This window comes from Rhynchophorus ferrugineus, unplaced genomic scaffold (genome assembly GCF_030347505.1).
Source record: "Rhynchophorus ferrugineus isolate W39M unplaced genomic scaffold, kcgeb_rfMv2 rfM2, whole genome shotgun sequence".
Classification (NCBI taxonomy): Eukaryota; Metazoa; Arthropoda; class Insecta; order Coleoptera; family Curculionidae; genus Rhynchophorus; species Rhynchophorus ferrugineus.
This window is the reverse complement of record NW_027472581.1, coordinates 6,712,913-6,740,541: the sequence shown is the minus strand read 5'-3', so window position 1 is coordinate 6,740,541 and position 27,629 is coordinate 6,712,913.

Below are 27,629 nucleotides of genomic sequence, written 5' to 3'. Positions count from 1 at the left end.
GTTCTAAAACTTCACACAACGGTTCAATTATGTTAAGGTCTGACTGAACCTGTTTGTCTGTGTATATGAGCGAACTAACATTTTAGAAATTGTGTTTGCAGCAATACACTGGTCAGGCTAAGGGATTCATCATTGAGGAAGTTGAGATTCGTTTCATTCGCTGTAATCCAGCTAGTGATGTGAATGGGAGGACTAGCTGAACGTTCTCCATGCTTAACCGTAGGAAGACATCAGTCGAGATCGTATTCTTCATTTGGGGTTCTACATAAATTCGGCAATTTATAGAAAATGATATAAATGATGATTCATCGGACCGTAACACATTCTCCTTGTCATCAAGTATCAATATATTTTCAAGCCACCATTGTTTTAGTCTTCGTGAGTGTGTATGTGTATGTACGTATGTACGTACGTGTGTGCGTATGCGCTCATTTCCTTTGTTATATTTCACGTTTATTGTTTTTCCTTTTTCCCATAGTTTTATTATGTCTACGTCAATAATCAAACTACAGTGGATGGACAATATAATATGAACACTTGACATACACACTATTTGTTAATTAATAAGGTTTTGATTTTAAAACAACTGCAATCCTTTGTGTCAACGTAATTCACATCTAATGGGAAGACCAGATGAACGTTCTCCATACTCGACTGTAGGAAGAAAGTAGTCGAGATCATATTCTTTATTTGGGGTTCTCCATAAATTCGGCGATATAATGAAACGATGTAAATGATGATTCATAGGACCGTAGCACATTCAGTCGTCAGGCTTAAAGTAAAAAACCTTGCTGCACTGAATTTTGGTTTAAAAATTACGAATATTATCATATGGCAACTGATAAGTGCAATGATTGTATTATGATTTCAACATGATTACTGTTAATGGCTTAAGCTTCAAAAACTATTTTCACAACTCGAGTAGAATGAACCATGTTCAAAAGGCCCCTAATTTTTATTACGGACTGTTTTTACATTTTGCACTGTTTTTTATGCTATATGATTTAAATGCAAAATATTTCATTTAGAATAAAAACAAAAACTAGCAGGAATATTTTCAATTTTCAAAAGTTCAAGAAAAAATTAGAGAAGAGAGCAACTTTTGAAATATTCTCAGAGTCTGTTGAAGAGAATCACTCTGTTAAGAAGAAAATCAACAAGAATAATAGGAAGAATATAACATGTTTAATGTAATGTAATTTAATGTATTGTTTAGCCATACACTACACAAGATTAAATGGTTTGAATCTGTGTCCTGTTCTGGTTTTATACAAGAGTTATATTTCAAGAGTTTCGATATTGACATGATAATGGAGTCGGTCCTCATGTATCCTTGCAATCTTCTTGATTTCTTGAGTAACAATCGGAATTCTCAGAAGAATTCTTATTCGTTTTCAGGGAACATCTCTGAAATTGAATTCCTTATGTCCGTATAGATCTAATACTTATTATTAGCGTTGAGAACCATCGATTGACAACAGTCGTAATAGTCGATAGTCGCAAAACAATCGAAACACTCGATTGTCAAAAAACTAGCGACTGAAAATAGTTGTTACTATTTCCAGTCAATAGTAATTACTATTTTCAGTCAAAGGTACGGTTCGACTGTTTTTTTCAAATTGTGATGTCAGAGGAAGATGTACGAACCCTCTGCTGTGTAAATTATGAGAGAGGAAAGGACGGAGATAACTGATGGGAGCAGTTAATTTTATATGTGCTTATATTTTCCTACGGTAGTATAAGCCAGACGGAGATGTACATATTCCTTCATGTACTAAATTTAAAAAAGAAAATAAAATAAATAATTATTGAATACTATTAACATGCAATTAATAATTTCATTTTAAAGGAAGGAAATTAAAGGAATTTAGCATTACTTTTATATTTGAATGTTCTGTGGATCTGTAAAAAGGAATGGAATTTTTCTATGGAACGGAATAATACACCACAAAGGGTTTTATCGTATTTTTATTTCTTAATTGCTATTTTCAAATAATATATTATGACAAATATAGACAATATAGTTTAAACAGAACCTAGATACTAAACAAAAACAAATATGTAAAATAACTATAAATAGTAAATAAAAATTAAACATATTCCAAATCATGGAAAAAAACTAATCTATGACATAATTAAAAATGATCGCAAAATAACTATTAGAGTTCTTTTAAATAAAGTAAATCCTTTATTTATTATTGAACGGAAATATTTTTTAACAAAAATCGAGAGTGTAATCGAAATATTATCTATTATCGCCATAAAAACACTCGAAAGTATTTTATTATTTATCATTCACATTTTTTTTTACCCTATTACATTAACTATCTTGAAAAATATCATTTCAAAATATTGCTATATTACCATACAATATATTATTATTTACAAGCAAACTGCCAAGAAAATCACAGAACTATATATATATATATATATATATATATATATATATATATATATATATATATATATATATATATATTACATATGAATCTATATAAGCATAAATTGGGTACATTTTTCTCAAGGTCTTGACTATAACGACACAGCCAGAAAGTTAAAAATCATTCGAATGAAACTAGTAGATCCAATAATAGTAACTAAAAGTACACGACTGAAAGAGTCGATAGTAAATAGTAATAAAATCAGTTGGACCGAAAATAGCGACTGAAAACAGTCGACTGAAACAGTCACTGGTAAAAAGTAGTAAAATCAGTCGAACCAAAAATAGCGACTGAATCAGTCAAGAGTAGTTAATTACTAAAGAGTCGATAGTCGTTTTCAATCGATAGTTCCCAACGCTACTTATTATGTACTAATAATTGTGATTTTGTTCCAATCAACCAATACATTTTCCTATATTTGAACTTCAGAGTTTTTTTATTTTCTTCTTACATCTTCTTTCCAGCGAAGTTTTGCCTGAAGTTTCATTCCAGTATACCTAGCGTTGTTGCTATATGAAATGATATTATTATTTATTATTATTGGTACTTATACGTTGATGTGAACTGCGGATGCACGTATTTACGTTAATTTTCATATTCTAGGTTTGGGTCCATTTATTTATATTGTCACTTGCCTGTTGTAATATTTGAGTGGCTTCTTATCTATCGTCTTCGGAAGCAAGAATCGCAGTATCATTAGCAAATGTAGTCAGTAGTAGTCGTGATATTTTCCATTTGTGGTTTATCACATATCAATCGTGTTTATGTAGTATATGTTCTTTTATTGTAGAGTAAGCTTCCTCTTGTTTGACTCTAAATATTCTGGCTGTAATATAAGATTTCAATAATTCACTGTGTTGTTTCGGTAATACGTTTTGTAGCTTATGAACAAGGCCGTTATGCCACACTTTATCGAAGGCTTCTAATACAACTAAGAATATAGCTGAGCATATATTTTTACCTTTCTTTAATTACATCGAGCATTAACGTGAATAATATTTAAAATTTAAAATAAAATGATATGTGTTATTACGAAAATCAAGTTTTAGATGTCTATATTTTCCGGGAAATATAAAGTTGAAATATGACTTATTGAACAATTCTAGTAAACGTTAGCCGGACAGAGGCAAGTGTTGCAAAACAGAATTGCCAATTAGAAAAACGTTACCGAAACTGTTTCTTTTAAAATCGAATTGCACGCAAGTACTCGACCGAAACCATTTCCTTTTCGAACGACAAATGGCGACTAATTTGCAAAGTAGTTTTTCTTGTACGATTTTTCAATCAGGTTTTAGTAAACCTTGGAACAAGTGTCAGTGAAAAAAAATTAGGAAATGGCCATGGTCATTAGACACTATTACTCACCCGATAGAAAACCTTTCAAGCACAATGAAATAAATCATAAGTAAATTACGTAACAGATTTTTATATGTATTTTTATTATTTTCTGTATTAAGTATTATATTTGGTATTAAAATCTGTGCACAATGTTTGGACTGAGAACTCGTTCTAAATAATTAAACCAGTTTGGTTTTGGTATAAATTAATTAATTTTTAACTATATTTATCGGTATGACTCTTCTTATTTAGGTTATTTTTGAAACAATAATGGTTCTATGCTTTATAATGACATTTAGTTCTTTAAATAAAACAGACAATTCACGTCATCAACATTTACGATAAATGTTGCCGCATAAAATATAAGTTTTGGTTTGTTTTGACTCTGACATAAAAATATTGATATAAATAAAATATTTAAACAAAAGCAATGTTATAAAATATAACTTATTTAAACGTTATGGTACATCTAATGCATATTTTATCGAAGCACTTAAACCACATTTAAGTTTAATTCTTGTTTCCTTTGGTCCTGTGTTTCTTGTCAAGTCATTTTGATATCACAGCATTTCTTCTGTTATTAGCTCCGTATATGTTCATTCAAAAAATTAGATTTGATAACTTTTTTCTCCCTAATATATTTGCTATATGCGCAAAGGAGAGATAATTAATATTAACTCCTTTCTGATTCTACAATACGACTTTTCACAGTTATCCTATAGTAATATTATCCTATCCTTAGTTGTTTCCGCTCTTATCACTCTGTGTTGGTAATTGTCAGCATAAGCCCACAACAAAAAGTTTCATTCAGTCGCTGCCACTTTCACTATCGAACATTTGTTCACTATTCCACTATGTGTCAACTTCTCCTGTTTGTCTGATTTATTGTATCCAAACCGGAGATGTTATTGTAGACAATGGTTCTTTATATCGTGCCGGGTTTATTTCTAAAAAAGTTAATTACATAAAATACAAAAACATTTTCAACTTCAGGAATAAAGGCATAACTGTTTCCACCATGAATAATAATATATCTGCAATGAATTATTAAAAATATTATGACTCACGAAACCTAATAAAATGTTATTCTAAGTTTTATATTTTTCCATTAATTTCTATTGTCCTTATCGTCTTTGTTAGCGTTTTGCCAAAGGTGTTCAATGTTCCATATTGAAATATCTATGTCTCTTTAGATACATACATTGATATAATAAATCTTCTTCAATTATATAATATGCTTTTAAAAATGGCATTGTTTCCTTACACCATTATACCAGCATATTCTTACACCATTATATTGTTTTTTATTTTTTTGAGAAATTGTAGCCACATTGCTTATATTAATATTAAGTGCAGCTGCAAGACTCTAAAAAGTATTTCCAATAAAACTGCAGTCACTAACTTTTTAATGGAATCATTACTTACGTCTCTAACGCATTTCGCTAGTAAATAGGAAGCCCCTATTATCTCGTTCTTGTTCAAAATAACTGATAGAACATTTTCTGACTCTGATTTGGATTCAATGGCTTTGGCATTTTCAACAACAGTGTAAACTCGTACCAACACAAATCGAATTTTATAGACTGATTCAGGTAGCATTCTGTCTCTTTTTAACTAGAGTATTACAAACCTTAAATGAGAACGAAGATATTTGATGTCATCTATGACTTGCATTGGCTGTTTTATTGTAAGGTCTATATTACTTGGCTGTTAGAACTATGTTTTGTTAGTACCAAAGAACTGTTATAAGAAATTGTGAGTTATATATTTGGTGTTTGCATATATTTTGGTCAGCCACATCTATTGATGAAGATCCCAATTAAATTCTATGGCATGCCTATACAGAAAATAACAGATTCCTTTTATTATTATTTATTTATTATTATTGAGTTAATCAGTATATACAGAAGGCAATGATTGAACGCTCAATATTGTATTTCCGATATTCAGTTCATTTGTTAAAGAATCTGCCAAAAGCCTTGAAAGAAAGAAAAGAAAAATGTGGTGATGCTGCTGTGTCATAACCTCAATTGTTCGTTTTGGTATGAACGATTTAATAGTAGTAATTTTGATGCCAATGAAGGTCCTGGAGGACCACAAAAATATAACAATCGATTAATCAAATGTTTGCATGTATTTAAGTGCGATTGGAAATACTAAAAAGGAGGGAAAATGTCATTTCGTACTGAAGCAAGTTCGTATGCAAAGAAGAAAAGTTTTCTCCTAAGATAATATCTATCTACTAAGATAATCCCAAGGTTAAAAAGTCGCGGGTTAATCCAAGGGGGCCAACCAAAAAGCGGAATATGAGTGACTCTCTAGAAGTCTAGATGTGCCTATGTTTAAAAAAAGGTCTGATGGTCTCAGTAAGGTGTAGCGAATTACGAGCTGCAATAACTTGTTGAACCTCAACTGAACAAACTGAATCTTATAATGTTGAAAGCGAGCAATAAACGGAAAGTCATCTTCTTGCAAGACAATGCTCGTCAAACGTCGCTATAGTCATTAATATATCATTGCAGTGAGAATGGGAAGTTCCGTTGAACCGTCAACGAACGTCAATTTACTCACCAAACATAGTGTTTTCTGATTTTCGCTTTTTCAGTTGGATGTATCATGATGATTGTATCGTTACCAAAGCAATATGGCTTTTTCCATATGGCATTGTCAAAAAAAAAACAGAAAAAATATAGATAATGGTTAAAAATATTTTGGTTATATTTATTTGTACCTATTTTTTTCAAGTGCTCTTTAAAGCGAGAAAAAAATTATCAGAGTACATGCAAACCCCTAATATTTTGAATTTTAATGCCAGTGAACAACTAATGCTTTTAGATAATAATACAATATAAAAATTGATACATTATAATACATACATTCTATTTTTTCTATTCAATTTCTTTCAAAACTAACAGATGTCCCATCCTATGCAAGTATAGTAGTCAATTAACAATATTGTCACAGTTTATTAGCTACATATAAATATCAAAGTAAAATCATTCAAAACCTAGGCATAATTTAATTATTCTTCAGCGTAGCCATCATCGGCAGCAATAGCCATCGAATTACCGGTGGTTATGGTATGCTCCCGCAAAGATAAATTATCACCTCCTCCAACGTTCTGAGGTTAAGAACGGTCTCCGAGGAACTATCACGAAGCTGATTAAAAACATGGCGAGAGTCTATATCTAACTGATCATTTCACTTCGGATTGTTTGTTTTTAAATTATATGGCAGCGCTACAATAATATGGTAGCGAATCTGGTAGTGATTGCATATTCTAAAATCGAAATTTGCTTTTTTTGGTTCTGTCAATTTCGTGGCGACTGACTGCTGAGGAGAGGTGTAAATTATATTGTCTGTTCGTTATATTTCAGTTAATGTGAAGACATACTTATTTATTTATGGTTTATAATCCTAATATTTAGATTGGATAAATCAAAATTTATTTGATATCCACTCAATAAATATATATCACACCATATCTATACTCATCACAAGAGTAACATTTAAAAAATAACTAACTAAAGAATAATATATATATATATATATATATATATATATATATATATATATATATATATATATATATATATATATATAGTATATTCAAAATAACAGCGAACTTACGTCATCAATATGTTTAATATATTGCCTGCTGAAATTTGTAAATTTGTATTAGAATCAGATAATATTTTCCTTCTCATATTTTATTCTAGTTAAAAAGAGATTGTGGCTGTTTGATACATTCGAACATGTAACCGATTCAGTCTGAAAACGTCGTTAAGTTGTCAAATGTATGCAGAATTCTTCAAAATATTGTTGATAAGGGGTTATAAACCGGCCTACATGGTTTTTACGCTTTGCTTGTTTTGATAAACGATGCTTATTATGATTCTGATTGAAAATGCCGAAGCCAGACAGAACACTTTGCGTCTCTAATCAGTTACTTCACTACTAGTATGGATACGGATCACTAAAATCTCAGAGAGTGAAAAATATAATCTTGGATTTACCTAAAAGAAATCGTTCTCATACGAAGCAAGTGACGAATCAAGATCAGCTTGATGTTAGCTCTATCAGATATTAAATATATGAAATGTATAAAAACAGTGAGTACTTTTTTCATATAAACATAAAATAATACAATTATTAGAGTTATTATTTGACGAATGTGGCCAATATACTCAATAGTTACTGATAGCAAGATTGTAATAAAAATAGTGTTAAGACAACAAAAGTGGATAGATTAAGGTACATGTTGGAATAACAGAATTTGGATGAACTCAATCAGACACATTGAAGAAGAAATTGATAAATAATGTAATCATGAACAAATGATAGATGCATTAGATTAAGCTTTCTGAATATGGGATTATGATTCAATGTTGACAATTTCGAAGACAGGGTGATAAGAATAGAAACAACTAAAAATGAGTATATAATTATATTCGATAACTGCAGGAACTCTTATTGTAGAGTTTGAAATATTTATGTGCACAAATATGTGTGTAATTGTTGAGAATACACATGAGCATTTGGTTAAAATGCGTGAGGATATAAAGAATACTAACTTTTTTTGCAGATATGGAACATGTATTGGGGATAATACAGTGATTGAACCTAGTTTTATCGAGAATGATATATGTAGCCTAGAACTAGAAGTAGTAGGAGATGTAGAGATAGATCTAATTAATGAGAAATACAGTGATATCAAAATGAATGTATAAGGAGACATTGTAACGAGGGAAAGAAGAATTAAGAGTAAAATATATTATTTGGATATACAATTTTTGTTGCGTTCAGGGGATACCGTTGCATAATAAACACACCTAGAACTCTACCGCGTAGGTGGTATGAAAAGAAAAAAGTTCAATGTCAACATAATAAAGCACAACTCTAACCTAAAAATCAATAAATTTTATTTGATAAGAGTATCTTTGTTTAAGTATTTTATTTAGGTTAGAATTTCGTTATGATATTTTAACGTCATAAAATCAGATGACGTGAGTTCACTGTTTGATTCCACGGAGTGTATCTATTTAATAAACACTTGGAACATATATGGAATATATTAGACACTTGTATGTATTATGATCACATTTTTATATTAAAACGGCACCATAAATATGGTGTTGATCATAAAGAACGATATTGGTTTGGTAGCGATTCACCTGTATAATCGATGCATTTTAGCACTTCTTTGGGTACTTGTTAGCTAAGTAATATAGTATACACCAGAATATTCTATAGACCAACATGTATTTTATGCTCTACAATTACGATATATCCATTACAATTTGATATTTATGGATCACTGAGCAATTTCGTTCCAAGATATAATAATATTTGATATTTAAATTAAGATGTTTATTCATTAGTACGCCCTGGGTTTCATTAAAGTTAATATGTCAGTACTCTGTTTTACATTAACTCTGTTTCACTAACTTATGAAGCTTCATCCAAGACTTCTAGTTATATTTGTGTTGTCCAGGAGCTTGATAGCCTCGATGTTCACTTGATGTTTGATGTTAAGCTATTTTTAAATGTTTTAGCATGATTCTTCCGGTGGGGTCCAGCGTTTAAACTTGTTCCCCGATACGTAATTGAATTCAAAAAGAGTGATCGTTTATACTAATAGGTAATTACTACATTTATATTACTGAATCTCTTATCTGGTGTTTTCATTGATAAAATGTATGCATACAAATTTATTTGAATTGATGATTATACCTTTGATGCGCCAAGATTTAGTCCAAGATTTAATTCTATCGATTAAGGTTTGTAGCATATCAACAACCCTTTCATAACTCTTTGCTATGGTAATAAACACAGTGTCGTCAACAAAAGTTCTTCAGCAATTGTTTAATATTATTATTAATTAAGTACATCTCACATTAGGTATGCTTAGTACAGTTTTAATTTCTTACTACTGTTCTGCTGTATTTGCATTAATGCACAAGCAAGGCAAGTATGGGATTAATACATCAGTTTGTAGTTCTCAAATTAAAATAAAACTAATAAACTTAAGCTAAAGTTAAGAATACCCTAAACACATTCGTCTGGTTTTCATATTCATGAAAAGGATATCATGGGCAGTCAGTAGTTATATCTATCAGAGTAAGCCACATTTCTTTACTAATTTACTACTGCGTCACTCAGCACTCACGTCATTGTAGCATTCTTTATGTTAAGGTCTTCATTGTGGAACCATATAGATTGAGAACTCAAAAAAATGACGGTATAGATTAGAGTAATTACAGGAGTTCAAGTAGTCGATATTTTATTCATCAATTCATCGATTATTCATAGATTGTTTGAAATCACGTAACACAATTATAATTTTTTAAATAATAATTTAGATAGTATATTATAATGGTTTGTTTTATTATATAGACAATATTGGTCGTTTAGCAGCTTTAAAAATGTTGAAAAACATCGATTAAACGTATCGTAATAGAAATTTTCTTTTGAATAATTTATCTAGGCACGCTGACGAGCCAACCCATATCTCAAAAACTAAAAATGCATAAATTCTAAAGTTTTAATTATTCAAGCCACAGGTCTGATGCACGCAACCTAAAAAATAATTATTTCTAGGAACAGCAAAAAACTTTTAATCATGCAAGTTTCTGAATTTCAATTTTGATAATAACTTAGCGTTTAGAGCACCACGTCGGGGCTGGGTATGAAAAATAGTCGAGCGTTTCACTTTAATTTGTTTACTTCGTTTTTACAATTGCGTCCATCGAAGTAATTAAACCGCAACAGAAACGTATCGCGCGCCTTGGTTCCGGTGGGTTAAATTAGGTGAATTGAACCATAGGAATATAGTCCGTTCAATAAAACAGTGAATTCACGTCATACATTTAAAACAACGTAACGTTGCCCCATCTCTGAGTTTTGGTTTACTTTGGCTCTGACATAATTAATTTCTAATATAAATAATATCTAAATATTATCAAATATTATTTATCTTAACATTATTGTAGATCGACCGACTGAAACTACAATAAATTATACGATCAAAATAGTTTGTAGGTTCTCTTTTCTACATTACCTATAAGGTAGTATTTTAGGCGCGTTTTTCTATTTCTTCGCGTATCCCGTGGAGGCCTAATCCATCTAATTAATGCTTGTATATCCAAGTAATGTATTTTACTTTCATTAGAGAGCATATTCACCTTTTACGTCTAGTTCTTGTTTCCTTCGATGCAGTGTTTTCTTGTAAATGCCAATTTGATATCATCGTATTTTTCTTTAGTTTGTTCTACTACTACTTGTGTATATCTTTCTTGAATTAATCACTCCATTCTTTCTAATTCTTTAGCCATATCTGCAAAACAGTTAGTATTCTTTCTCTTCGCACATATTTTAACCAAATGCCCATGTATATTCTGAAAAATTACACACATTATTATTATATAAATCTTTAGTTATCATGCTTAATTGTATATTCACATTTAATTGTTTCCATTCTCATCACATTGTCGTGGAAATTCAGCATTGAATCAAAATCCCACATTCACAAAGTTTCATTCAAGTGAATAACTAAGCTGTTAATATCGAATCTATCTAACATTTGTTCACAATTTTATCATTAGTCAATTTCTTCTTCAATGTGTTTGATCGAGTTCATCCAAATCGAAGATGTTATTGAATGAATTATTATTAATACATATTATGACAAAAAAACCTAATCAATTATTATCCCAACGTTTACATTTACGTTTTATTATGTTTTATATTACCATCAACTTTTGATGTCTTAAGACTATTTTTATTATGATGTTGCCATCAGTGACCATTGGGTATAATGATTGCTTTCTGAAATATCCATGTCACATCTAAATACACAAGTTGTAAAAATAAGTCATCCTTGATTTACGACTATGAAAAGCAATGCCTGGAAGTTCTAGTAGATCCCTATGTATAGATGTTCTACATGCCGCAAACAGCTGCATATCTCTAAGCTTTCTATGGATACCTTCCGGACTAAAAGTTTCCTCAGAAGTAATTGCATTAAATTTTGTTTATATTTAGAAATCTACTAGTTAAGTAATAAAATCACTGAAATATTCAGTGCAGCTGCAACGCGTTAAATATATTTTCAATAAAAACTGCAGCAACTCTAGAATTTAATAGTAAATTGCTTACTTTACTAACGAATTTTACTGGCAACTTACTGCAACTGGATCCTCCATTATATCGTTTCTGTTCGAAGTAACTGATTAGAGGCACAATATGCTCTTTCTGCCTTGGACATTAACATCGGAGTAGTAATAGCAGCTATTTGAAATTTATAAATACATACAAAGCTTTAAAACAACTTGTGCTGGTTTAATATCTCCAGTTATTATAACCGATAATGTGAATAATTTTACAAGTTTCATAAACTGACGACTTTCGTAGGATGATTCGGTTACATATTCGAAAGTTCGGACAGTATTGTGTCTCTTTTTAACTATACAATAAAATGAGAAGGAAAACATTGCCTGATTCCAAAACGAATTTCAAAACTCATAAACAAATTGCGACCGGCAATACATTATACATCTTGATGATGCGAGTTCACTGTTATTTGGAATAAATTATATATTTCTATGTTTTGTAAAATGAACTTTATTCAAAACAACGCGTAACGCGTCATAATTTCGCGTTTCAAACCAGCCACGGGAGAACTGTAAAACGAACGTAACCTGTTATAAAAATTAATTTTTCACTTAAAAAAAAGCAACACACACGGCTTTTATTGAAAATTATTTAATTAAGTCTCGGCAAAGCTCTTTTTCGTATTTATAATTAAATTAACAATCGAAATAATCGCGAACCGCGGAAAATTATTTTCGCGCATAATGTTATTACGTGTTTGCTAACGATGTTGATGGTTTAGGAAGATTGCTTGATAGAAGAACCTTTTTATATATAACAGTTTCAAATAAAATTTATTAATTGTAAATGTACAGTTTTAGGTTTGAAACTTAACGCATACGCTCATATTTGAACTGTTTATTGACCTACAAATACAGAGAGATTCAGGCTGTCACACTATACATTGTCAAACATAATAAGATTTTTTTCTTATTCCAGATTGACCAGCTAGAGCAAAATGGTCTTTTGCTGATGTCGCTTCGGGTTCGGGATAGAGGAGTGTTTTGCGGGAGACAGAGACGCTGGGTTCCGACTGGGGACTAGTTGGTTATCTACCGAGGTTTGTGGATGGGTAGGGATTTAATCAAGACGCTATCGTGTTCTAAGGCGCCTAGGGAGAACCTTACACTGAACATGTTCGTGAAACTCTTCACGAACGGGATGTCTTATTCGAGGTGAGTGTTGACGTTCCTCATAAACCATAGGGTAGTAACGTGCAGACTTTTTTGGATTGGAACACTTAGAGTAGTTCAAGTTGTCTCTAAGAGGCGTACCTATACCACAACTGTGCTCCAAAGAGGCAGACTGAACCGACTATCACTTTATACAGAGTCGCTTTCTGGGGGACAAGAGTACTACACGGCATTGTCTTTGCAGATAGCGTGCTGTATTTGGGCTGACCATTGGAACCTGTGGTCGAACTGGAGACCGAAGTATGATACCTTCTGGAAAATGGGGATAGGAACTTTGGACGCGATAAGCTCGCAACTATAACAAGTACTGACTGTCCTGACTTTTGAACTGAGTCTTGAACATATGCCTACCGAGTTGTTTAGAAAATTAATTTAATAACCTCTAATGTTTCCTTTCCTAAAATGGATACTGCTTAAGGGATATACATAAAAACACCTGTTACCAAAAGGGTAAATATAAAAATATAGAAAACGGGTCTTCCCGTATTTTCAAGAGATACATTTTTTCAAAAGTTAGTATTATTATCAATCGTTGAAAATTAGCACACAATTTGTTTTTTCAATAGTTTAAAAACTGTACTTGATTGGTCTCTACAGTAATAATTAGCGTTGGGAACTATCGACCGAATACGACTATCGACTGTTTATTAATTGACTACTTCTTACTATCGACCGTTTCCATCAACCTCTTTCAGTCGCTATTTACGGTTAGACTAATTTAACTACTTTTTACTATCGAGTGTTTCAGTCGTGTACTTTCAATTGTTATTTTCGGTCCTACTAATTTCATCCGACTGGTTTTTTACGTTCTGGTTACCCGCGATCTTGAATGTAATATGCTGAATTTATGCTTACATATATTTGTATGTTATATATATGGTTTTATTTTTTGCTTGTGGTATAATTGTAAATAATAAAATATTATATATTATTATAGCAGCATTTTGGAACTCTATTTATTAAGATTATTAAAAAATAAATAAATAAAAAATCTGACAGATCGTTATCGAAATCGTCGAAGCCATTTGGGAGATAATAATCTAACAGGTCAATTGACAAGCCCCCGGCCTAACATAGTAAAACGCATTTTTTTGGCAAAATTACTTTTTTTTTATTCAACATAATTCCCTTCAAGGGTGATTCATTGATTATAACGACCCTCCAACTTTTCGATGCAAGTTTTGTAGTATCGAATTGTTCTTTGCTTCAAAATAGGCCACAGTTTCGGGCATTCTTTTGAGATCTGAGAAAAGGAAATAGTCGCGGGGGGCTGGATCTGGAGAATATGGTAGATGAGGAAGCAATTCGAAGCCCAATTCATGGATTTTTGCCATCGTTTTCACTGGCTTGTGACACGTGCATTGTCTTGGTGAAGCAGTACTTACTCTTTCTTCAAATGCGGCCGTTTTTGGGCGATTTCGCCCTTCAAAGGGTCCAATAACGCTTTTTTCAGGGTAGTTAATGAAAATTATTCTATGCGCATCCCAAAGTATAGACACGATATACTTGTCAGCCGACTGTTGCGTTTTCTCACGCTTTGGAGCGGGTTCATCGTCTGCAGTCCACTCGAATGATTGTCGATTGGACTTCGGAGTGATGTGATGGAGCCATGTTTCATCTATTATCGCATATCGATGGAAAAACTCTGGTTCATTACGCTTGATCATTTTCAAACACTGCTCCGAATCACTAACTCGTCGTTGTTTTTGGTCAAAAGTGAGCTCGGGTGGCACCCACTTTGCACAGAGCTTTCTCATATCCAAACATTCGTGAATGAAATGTTGTACACGATTAGTTAATATCTTTAGAGTGTCTGCTATTTCATTCTATTTCAATTTACGGTCATTCAAAATCATTTTGTGGATTTTTAAAATGTTTTTGTCGGTAACAACCTCTATTGGTGTCCACTGCGTTCACCGTCTTCGGTTTTCAGTTCACCACGTCTAAACTTAGCATACCAATCCTTGATGGTTGATTTTCCTAGGACAGTGTCCGGAAATTCGACGTCAAGCCAAGTTTTTGCTTCAATTGTATTGTTGCTCTTCAAAAAGCAATATTTTATCAATATGCGATATTCCTTTTTATCAATTTTTTTCACAATAACAAGAGTTGCTTCACTCAAAATGCTATAATTCACAAACTAATGATCCGACAGCTGTCAAATTTATACACGCATCTTTTGAGAGTTAGAGCAAACCAGAAAACATATGGATTTAATTCTAATAGCGCTATCTATGTGTCAGGCCGGTGACTTTTCAATTGACCTGTTATTAATGAGTATACACAAGAATTGCTAATTTAAGAGTTTAACATAAATCTTGCAATGATTGAATCATGTATTAAATTAACTTAAATATCAAAACGCTATTATGTTTATGTATACAAACGTTCGAGCCATACACTTCCTTATTAAAATACGCTATGCCCATCCTTCTTTGTCTCATTTTTTTCAAGGTCAAGACACCATTTTGATTTAGAACTAGAATCTGAACGAGCAGGTAGTCAGTCAGTCTGATTCCCTTCTCTTTTATTCGATTCGGTTGGAACCATTTTAAAACGTCTTTGCCGGCTAAGGTCAACCATTTTTTACGCCATTAGAATGGCGTTTGTTTCTAGATATACGCTATCGCGTATAGATTGCTTATTTCCATTGTTTTTTTAGCTCATTTTTTTGTGTATATTGTTTGGTTACGTCAAACAAGTATACAGTTATTTTATAAAAGCTACTATTAATTTCAGGTAGTTTCAATTTTTTTTATATTATTTTATTAATTTAAATATACTTTTTTGTAGTTTAGGACTAAAAAAGTTGTCATGTTGGTTAGTAGCTAACTCTATATGTTATTAATAGCCAGAGATTCTGATCACAAAATGTAGAGACATTAAAAATTATTTGGTTAAATGTAAGAACAAAGCAATGTGCTGTGTTCCAGGATTTATAGTTCACGATTCTAGGGGTAGATCTTTAAATACTCTGCGATAAAACTTTAGCACATTAAAATTTTTTCATTAAAATTTGTGGTGTTTATGTAACATTACAAAATTATTGTTTATTCAGCTCGACGCTGGAAATACGCGCCAAAACTATAGTATAGTTAGGTACAACGTGGGACAAAAGCCCCGTTACCATTTTGATTGCCTATAACTTTGCTCAAAGGAAAGATAAGTAAGTTTGGTTTTCACGATTGAAGAATTATATCGTCTAAATGGTGACTGCGATTCGCTATGAACCTTTCGGCTCTTTTTAAGGCATTTTTCATGACATCCTACAACATTTAATGCTGGATTTATTCAATTTCTGGACGAATATTGTCTTTAGCTTATTCACATAAACTTTTGGATTTAAAAAATCCCGTAATAAAAAGCCTGGTGCTGTTAAATCCGGAGATCTGGTTGGCCTTTCGCGACTTCCCGAAATTAGTCTTCGTGAAAAAACGTCATTCAACGATTGAATTGTTGAACAAGCTGTGTGTGCTCTGTGCCCATCTGACGCTCGAAATATGCCCCAAAACTATAGCACAGTTAGGTACCACATGGGGTAAAATCGCCGCTACCAATGTGATTGCCTATAACTTTGCTGAAAGAAAAGATATGTAAGTTTGGTTTTCACAAAATGTTTATTTGGTCTTTAGATTTTTCTTTCGTTATGATTGAAAAATTATATCGTCTAAATGGTGACTGCGATTCGCTATGAACCTTTCGGCTCTTTTTAAGGCATTTTTCATGACATCCTGCAACATTTAATGCTGAATTTATTCAATTTCTGGACGAATATTGTTTTTACCTTATTCACATACACTTTTGGATTTAAAAATCCCGTAAGAAAGAGTCTGGTACTGTTAAATCCGGAGATCTGGCTGGCCTTTCGCTACATTCCGAAAATAGTCTTCGTGAAAGAACGCCATTCAACAATTGAATTGTTGAACGAGCTGTGTGTGCTCTGGGCCCATCTTGCTGAAACCACATGTCCTCTAGTCCTTGCTCTTCCATTTCAAGCACAAGAACATTTCGAATCATGTCTTGTTACCGTTCAGCTGTAACAGTAACTGTAACACCTTGGTCATTTTCAAGAAATAGGGACTAATGATGTTTCCAGCATGAATACCACACCATACAGTTGTTTTTAGTGGATGCAATGATGTTTCGTAAATTAATTGAGGATTCTGTGTTCCCCAAAATCAACTGTTCAGATTATTGATGTAGACACTGAGAAAAAAATGGACTTCATCGTTCATTTTCAATTTAGACGAGAAATATTCAATTTGATCAGACAGTCTTAGGATTGTATTATTGTACTCAACTCGTTGATCAGGATCTCCCGATAGCAATTTTTGGATTAATTGAATCGTCTCCGAGTTGATTGGTTTCTGGAGATTCTCCAACACTATCGCGCACCGAAGTTCATATTTTCACCGTTACGAGACAGCCATTGTCTTCCAGAACGAGGCCTGTCTGCTGTCATACCCTTCTGTCGAAAATCGCATTTATACGATAAATTGTGGTTTTGTGAGGCACTGGACGATTAGAATATTTTTGACGCACTTTCCGTTGAGTGACAATAATACAAAAATTATTTTCAATAAATATTGTCACTATTTCTGCTCTTTCTTGTGGCATATAATTTATCTATAACAAAATTTGGACGTCCACACAGCACAATGCTTGAAATGAAACTGAGCTAAATACCACATAACCAAGATAGCGCGCAATCAAAAAGGCGAAGATTAATTATGAATGTATTTTTAAGATAGTTTAATTATAGGATGTATTTAACAGAAAGTGTGTACACTAAATTGATAGCATGAGATTTGAAGCTTCGTGTTTACATTTTTAACACAACCCTATTAACTGCATAAAGTCACAGATAATTATAAATTAGTGTTAATATAGGATCGAAGTTAAAATTCGTATTTTTGTTGTTGATCACTGATTAGTTGGTCAACAAAATGTGCATCATCATGGATGTAATTGGTTTTGCTGGCCGAGGGTTCATTAATAATTAAAATGTCATTGTCATTTTTTACAGCTAATACTGTCAGGGCAGTGCCAATTATATAAATGTAAACATATAGTGTATTTGTAGAAGTACGCCATTCGGTAATTCTTCTAGCTCAGAGTAAAGGGTTTTGTCTTAGAGCGTCTAATGTAGGCATAAAATTAATCTAAAAAACTTCCTAATCGCTATTCTTGTAAACAATAACGCGAGGGCGTAAATACCGATATGATTAGACGACACTAAAAGGGCCAGATCGTTCATTTGCCAGAACTGCTCATGCGCATTTATTGTAAACTAGCTTGACATATTACACAGTCGCGCGTATTATTTACAAGAGTTGAGGTTAAGAAGTAATTTTTTTCCTTAAGGTTAAAAAGTTTCTGGAGGTAATATAATTATTTATTATTTAATAGAGAAAATTAGTGTGTAATCCCAGTGTAACTGGGAACTACGTCTCCGAATTGATTGGATTCTGGAGACTCTGCAACACTATCGCTCACCAAAGTTCATATTTTCAGCGTTACGAGACAGCCATTGTCTTCCAGAACGAGGCCTGCATGCTGTCGTACCCTTCTGTCGAAAATCGCATTTATACGATAAATTGTGGTTTTGTAAGGCACTGGACGATTAGAATATTGACGCACTTTCCGCTGAGTGGCAATAATTCAATGATTATTTTCAATAAATATTGTCGCTATTTCTGCTCTTTCTTTTGGCATATAATTTATCTATAACAAAACTTGGACGTCCACACAACACAATGCTTGAAATGAAACTGAGCTAAATACCACATAACCAATATAGCGCGCAATCAAAATGTGCAAAATATTAGCAAAATATGGAAAAGACGAAGATGAAATATGAATGAATTTTTAAGATAGTTCAACTATAGGATGTAGTTAACAGAAAGTGTGTAAACTAAATTGATAGCATGAGGTTTGAAGCTTCGTGTTCATATTTTTAACAATACCCTATTAACTGCATAAAGTCACAGATAATTATAAATTAGTGTTAATATAAGTATTGTAAATTGTGTAAAATGTAAGTGTTAATATAGGATCGAAGTTAAAATTCGTATTTTTGGTGTTGATCACTGGTGAGTTGATTAATAAAATGTGCAGCAAGGATGTATTTGGTTTTGCTGGCCGAGGGTTCATTAATAATTAAAATGTCATTGTAATTTTTTACAGCTAATACTGTCAGGGCAGTGCCAATTATATAAATGTAAACATATATTGTATTTGTAGAAGTACGCCATTCGGTAGTTCTTCTAGCTCAGAGTAAAGGGTTTTATCTTAAAGCGTCTAACGTAAACATAAAATTAATCTAAAAACTTCCTAATCGCTATTCTTGTCAACAATAACGCGAGGGCACAAATACCGATATGATTAGACGACACTAAAAGGGCCAGATCGTGCATGTTCATTTGCCAGAACTGCTCATGCGCATTTATTGTGAACTAGCTTGACATATTACACAGTCGCGCGTATTATTTACAAGAGTTGAGGTTAAGAAGTATTTTTTTTTCCTTAAGGTTAAAAAGTTTCTGGAGGTAATATAATTATTTATTATTTAATAGAGAAAATTAGTGTGTAATCCCAGTGTAACTGGGAACTACGTCTCCGAATTGATTGGATTCTGGAGACTGCAACAGTATCGCGCACCAGAGCCAGATTATCAGTGTTACAAGACGTCCGTTGTCTTCCAGAACGAGGCCTGCATGCTGTCGTACCCTACTATCGAAAATTGCATTTACACGATAAATTGTGGTTTTGTGAGGCACTGTACGATTAGAATATTTTTGACGCACTTTCCGCTGAGTGGCAATAATTCAATGATTATTTTCAATAAATATTGTCACTATTTCTGCTCTTTCTTGTGGCATATAATTTATCTATAACAAAATTTGGTCGTCCACATAACACAATGCTTAAAACGAAACTGAGCTAAATACCACTTAACCAAGATAGCGCGTAATATTAGCAAAATATGGAAAAGGCGAAGATGAATTATGAATGAATTTTTAAGATATTTTAATTATAAGATGTAGTTAACAGAAAGTGTGTACACTAAATTGATAGCAGGAGATTTGAAGCTTCGTGTTCACATTTTTAACAAAACCCTATTAACTGCATAAAGTCACAGATAATTAAAAATTAGTGTTAATATAGGATCGAAGTTAAAATTCGTATTTTTGTTGTTGATCACTGGTTAGTTGGTCAACAAAATGTGCATCATCATGGATGTATTTGGTTTTGCTGGCCGAGAGTACATTAATAATTAAAATGTCATTGTCTTTTTATACTGCTAATGCTGTCAGAGCAGTGGCAATTATATATATATAAACATATATTGTATTTGTAGAAGTACGCCATTCGGTAATTCTTCTAACTCAGAGTAAAGGGTTTTGTCTTAAAGCGTCTAATGTAAACATAAAATTAATCTAAAAATGTCCTAATCGCTATTCTTGTTAACAATAACGCGAGGGCACAAATACCGATATAATTAGACGACTCTAAAAGGGCCAGATCGTGCATGTTCATTTGCCAGAACTGCTCATGCGCATTTATTGTGAACTTAGACGACACTAAAAGGGCCAGATCGTGCATGTTCATTTGCCAGAACTGCTCATGCGCATTTATTGTGAACTAGCTTGACATATTACACAGCCGCGCATTTTATTTACAAGAGTTGAGGTTAAGAAGTAATTTTTAAAGGTAATATAATTATTTTAAGTAGGTAATATAATTATTTATTATTTAATAGAGAAAATTAAGGGCAAACAATGTGATAAATAACAAAATGTTATGTTTTAATTAAACCGTGGTCTAAGCTATATAAAAATTGTGAGAACCCTGTCACAAAGGCTCTTATGTCAATGACATGTTAAAAAAAATCAAGGCAAAAAGAACATTTAAAAAAACTGGAAATACATGCCAGATGAAAGAAGAAATACGAAACATTGTTAATGAAGTTGACGAAACCAAATTTATGTAGCTGGTGCATCGTACGTAAATCGTATGACATGATTGCCAGAGATTCGGAAATATTTGAGCATTCGCAGAGCAAGCAAAATACTGGTGAAGTTTCCTTTGTGTTCAATTTGTTTTGGTTCATTAAAATTAATTTTGCCTGCAAAATAAAGTCCGAACGATGAGTCACCAAAGTTTAGTTATTTTTCATATACACTGAGATAGGATTTTACCTCAATAGGAAAGCAATATATAGCATAGGATTATCGCAGACTATGAAAAATCCTGCTGCAACAAACTAACTCCAACTCCTATTATTACTTTATCAGGCGACTTTTACATATTCTATCTTTCATATACTCATCATTTTTCTTTTTTCTTTTATTTTTTTACTCAGTTATACAATATTTAAATTGTATATTCTTAATATATTCTGTAAATCGAAATGATTCGTCCTTGCGAGCGAAACGTATTCTAATGAGATAGGACTAGGCAGCGTCTAAGAAAACGAGCGATATTTTAAATATCACATTTTAAAATATTCTAAGCCGACTTCGATGTTCTTATGGCCATAATTTTCTCTTCGAAATTGTACGTTCGTGGAGTGTTTGAGGTACTTAAAACTCGGGTTGATTCATTGGCGTAGATTTCGTCCTTTTCTCGAAATAAGCTGACAATGGGTGGTGGTCTATCATAGTAAAACATTTTTTTTGGAAAATGTTTTTTTTATTCAACATAATTCCCTTCAAGGGTAATACACTGATTATAACGACCCTCCAACTTTTCGATATCATTTTTGTAGTACGATTTGTCCTTTGTTACAAAATAGGTCTCAGTTTCGTCGATCACCTCTTCGTTCGGCGAAAATTTCTTCCCAGCGAGCATTCTTTTGAGATCTGAGAATAGGAAATAGTCGCTGGGGGCCAGATCTGGACAATACGGTGGATGAGGAAGCAATTCGAACTCCAATTATAACATAACACTAACAGCGCACAATAACAATAGTTGCTTCACTCAAAATGTTATAATTCACAAAATAATAATCCGACAGCCGTTAAATATATACACGCATCTTTTGAAGGTTAGGGCTAATTGAAAAATTTATGGATTTAGTTCTAATAGCGCCTATCTACGTGTCAGGTCGAGGACTTTTCAATTGGCCTGCTAGTAATCTAACGACGCTAAACAAAGTTCTTCAATTAATTACCAATGCTTCTTTTTATATATATTAAAGTCTCCTTTTATCAACGAGGGTTTATGTGGATTGGACCTATTCTTTAACGTAGGCTCTTTACCGACTTGCGAGTGACTAACTTCAGAAATCATCCCAGATGACATCCGATCGTACCCAGCCTGGTTACTGGCGTGACTGGGATCATTTTCCTTGTCGGACTTTGCACTCCTGCCTAAGGTCAATCACAAATGTTAAACAATCACGAACATAAATGTACAGCAACAGAATTCGAACTCGTGACCCTCGCAACAGTAACAGGATAATACTGTCGTCTTTACCACGGCGCCAACCAAGCCGGCACGTACATAAAGAACGAACAACTACAGTGATGATCTCGAAATCGAAAGAACTTACAAAGTTAGCCAGGATATCTCATTAAAACATGATATAAGGTTACTAAATCACAGGAAGATAGAAGCAATTTAGCAACTGGGCGACACACAGGGGACCAGATGATTAAACAGAACCAAAACACCCATATTATCCATAGGGTGTAAGTGTTTAACAATAATTTTATCTTAATAATTTAATTTTAATTTTTGAAATACACATTGATGTTTCTGTCCTTCACTTGTCTTGCTTGTATATTGGCGCAATTTCAACAAAATGATAGTAATAAATCAATTTTACAAATTAGGGAATTCCTGGAACTGGAAAAATTCTGCAAGCATTATAAAGGCATATAAAATTAATGACATTTATATCCAATGTAGGAGTATAGATGAATATGTTACTCCGCATTTGGATAGTGTTTTTTAAATTCATTTAGTTTGATGAATAACTGTGTGTAAGTTCCTTATAATATCAATCAGACCCTACAGATACATACAAGGCGGAGTTCTGCCTTTCCGGACAGATAAGGCAGAATCCTGGTTTGTTCAGATGGAAGAACCATTTTCCCTGAATAAGATCCCATAGGTAGAAAGGAAATCACATAGTCCTTAAATTGGAATTCCGTTTCCTCCTAACCAAGATAAGATTGTTCAGCATATATCGAGAGACGGCAGAACATATATTAAAACCAATTATTTAGACGAATGAAATTACTACCAGGTACTGACATATCCGAATAATCAATCTTGTAGACAGAATAAATACCTAAAAATATAAGAAACATGCTGATTATTTGCGACTAAAGTCGAAATGACTCCAAAATATGGAAGTTTAAACTAGTTTTAGTACAGAATTAGACTTAAGCTCAAATAAAACAATTGCATTAATAGATAACATCATTGAGTTGTAAATGGAAATTATAGTTACAGAGTAGCAGCAACAGCAAGAGTAGTTTTCCCAAGAGGGGTAGAAGCTTCAACGAAAAAGGTAAACATTACCTTTTGATGATTACATTATGATCTACAAAATTTAAAATGCAACAGGTTCCTCCTAAATAATAAATATTGTTAATACCACAGATCTATACATAATTGAATTGAAATTAGTCAATTTCTAGTTTCTATTACATTTTATTTTGACAGAGTATATGATAATTATGCCGTATTATATTAGGTTCCTAAGACAGTTTATATTAATACATTTGCTTTCAGCAAGTTAATGTCTTTATTACTTATATTCAGGCCTCACGAAAATTACAACAGGCAAGTGTCAATATAAATAATTGGACACAGGCTTGGAAAATAAAAATTAATGAAAGTAAATCTGTGCATGTGCAATTCACCTATAATCAGACCGTACAAGCACCAATAACATTAAATAATAATATCAATCCATATAACAACAACGCTAAATATCTCGGAATGAATTCGCTGGAAGGAACATATAAAGAAGAAAAGAAAATAACTGGAATAGAAATATAGGAAAATGTACTGGCTAATTGGACGAAAATCACAATTATCAGTACATGATAAATTGCTATTATATAAGCAAATACTGGAACCTATATGGACATATCGAGTTCAATTATGGGGATGTTCTGAATGTTCTGAACAAAATACAAATTTTTCAGAACAAAGGCTTGAGAGGTATTGTGGTGCTCACCAAAATACTATAGGACTGATTACCTACATCCAGACCATCAGATACCCACGGTCAGTCAAGAAATCAAGAGAATTGCAAGGAAGCGTGAGGACTCCATTCTCAAAAGAATATTTAAACATAGCAGCTTTTGGATACCACCAGAACAGGACATAGATTCAAAAGAATCAAACCATCTAATCTTCTGTAGTGTTGTGTAGTGAGGTGCATATAATAAAAATACAACAGTAAAATGTATAAACATTAGTTCACTAGAGACTGAGATAGGGCTGATGGGTCCTCCTAGTTATATACATAGATTTCAGTTATCATAAAGACAAATTGTGGGTTAGTCGGAAACGACAATGTAATAATTAAATAATGAAACAAATTATATTCAGAGTTACACCAAATGTAAAAAATCATCGGTGGCAATAGATAAGAAGCAGCAAGAAATTATAACAGGCCTGTGGCAATATATATTGGATCTAAGACTGGAAAATAAAAATTAATAAAAATAAATATGACTTATGATCGGGGCTGTACCAATAACAATAACAATACTAATACATAAGTAATACTATTATTCGATACAGCACCCGCGCTAAATGACTCAGAGTTTCTTTTGATGCAAAAATTAGCTCGAAGCAAATTTTTAGAAAGACAAGAAAAAAAACTGAGATTGAAACATAGGAAAATGTGTTGGTTATTTAGAAGAAAATGACAGTTATCGGTACATAATAAAATACAGTTATATAAGCAAGTATTAAAGGAAGTATATATGGAAGTTTTCAGGAAAGAAGTCGTAAGAAGCATAGTAAGTGCTCGCGTATCCTATAGGACTGATCACTTACACAGAGGTCTTCAGATACAGACAGTCACTAGGGAAATCAACAGAATCGCAATGAGACATAGGAGAAACTCCCATTTCATGTTAATATTGAAGTAACGAACTCTTAGAAAACACCAGAAGCGGACAAGACTCAAACGAATCAAACTATTAGATCTTATGTAGTATAGTATAGTGAGGTGAATTTAACAGAAAACAAAACAGTAGAGCTGTAATAAATTGCTTAAGCGTTATCACACTAGATACTACCGATGAGTCCTTCTAGATGTATATTTAGATTTAAGTTTGTGAAGACAAAGTGTAAATAATAAAAAATATTTAGAAAAAATCAACAGTCGGTTTGATGGGTTTTCAATCTTCTTAATAAATATTAGTAAAATCATTACTAACTATAGTAATTTGTGTAATAAGTTGATTTGAATTGATAGAGAATATATTAATGGAGTTAATTGAGATAATGAAATAAAAAGCACATTTAAAACAAAGAAAAAGGGTTTTTCATTATTTTTTATTTTCTATTTATATCCTACGCTCATGGACGAAAATCCGTGGCCATTTTGAGAACACCTGCCGAGTCCATTTGTTCTTGTTTCGCAGGACTGCGGGACACTGTTGCGCACTGCTATTTTTGTGCCACAGGACATTCTTTGGTCCAACTGTGCATTCTTTTGATGGTTTCGTTCTTAATTAATATCCCTAAATGGTATAGGGACGAATTGTGGATTTGAGAACTTAATTCTGACCTTAAGTTGGTATACTCGACATCAACTTTTAACTTCAAATCAAATTTATTTTAGATATAATCTGGGTTTCCATTTTTAATTATGGAAAAAATTAATAATAGAGAAAATTAAAATCTAATATTTTTCCCTGTATTGAAACTATTCAAGGGTACATTTTGGAAATAATTATACAAATCGACGTGCTACTGAGTACGATACGAAGAGTAGTATTTCTAAATTAGCATTTAGTAGGTTTTTCCGCCGTTTTACAAGTTGCCTCTTCTTTCTGTTAAATAAAATAATATTTTCAAGTAAATTAATAGTTTTTTATTTCTAAATCTTTTCGCAAATTATAACTGGCACAGTCGGTTCAATTCGGGTGAGATCATAAGACTGTTCTCTCTTGAGTTAATTCAAATAACCGAAATATAATTAATTAGCAAAAAATTAGATTTGTTTTGTTCGTAATTTAATTTTGTATTGTTTAGGCTGGGAACCAACTTTAAATTGATTAATTCGTAATTAAAATAATATTGTAAAAAGATAAATAGATTTAGGTAGGTATTAAGCTAAATTGTATATATATATATATATATATATATATATATATATATATATATATATATATATATATAGTAGAATATAAAATACGTGTATGTAGTAGATAGGTTAAATAAGTCCTTTTTTAATTTTTTTTAAATATTACAACGAAAATTATGTACATATTTTATTTTAAAACGTTTTTCTTGTGTTAAAGATATAAGTTTGCTTATTATTTACTTTGTAGTCAGTTCAATTTTTTTGTTAAATATATTTTATTTTTCTCTTCTTAGTATTAGATATTTATTCAATAAATTACGCAGTTACTTTATTAAGTATTACAATGGATAGTCCAAGCAAAATACAGCACACATGAAGAAAATAGAAATAAAGAAACAGTGATTGAAAATAAGGAATCTTACAGGTTTTGCAGTCCGCTACCAATTCTAGGTGATTTAACAAATGTTCCAATCAAACTAGAACAAAATTCTAACCATTACAGCATAGAAACAGTTGATTACACTTTGACTGACTTGTACACTGAACTACTACCGATCTTTCATTACATCAGTTTAGCAATAACATTATAGACCAATATCTGATTATTTTAGGTAAAAAATATGTGGAAACATTGTACGTGCTTTCAAAATTTGAAGATTTGGAGATTTTCTCCTTTCCCCTCACCTGATCCTGATTTGGTTCCAATGGGACCACCTCGGTGTGTACTCTTTCGAATAAAAAAATAATTTTGAAAATCATTCCATAATTGTCGTAGAAATCGGCGAACATACATTAAAAAAAATGTACAGCCGAACATAGAAGCTCCTGCTTTTTTGAAATCGGTTAAAAAAGAAGACAGGTTGGCGTTCGATTGGTAATTGTTCCACAGTTACTCGAAGCGTTTATTGGTGATTGAATTGATTATTTAGCGATGATTAAGGTTCTCATCGACCCTTAGCCAGAAACTATTCCAACTACTCGAAGCATTTCTTACCACACGTTAAGTGGAATTCTTGCAAAAGTATCGCAGCTGAAGCTATGAGGTCACAAAAGGCAGAATGAAGGTGCTCAAAGAGCCTTGCCATAAATAGTACTAATATATATATATATATATATATATATATATATATATATATATATATATATATATATACATATACATATATACTAATAGATATTAGTATCTAATTATTGGAATCTAGATGATTAGATACTCGAGTG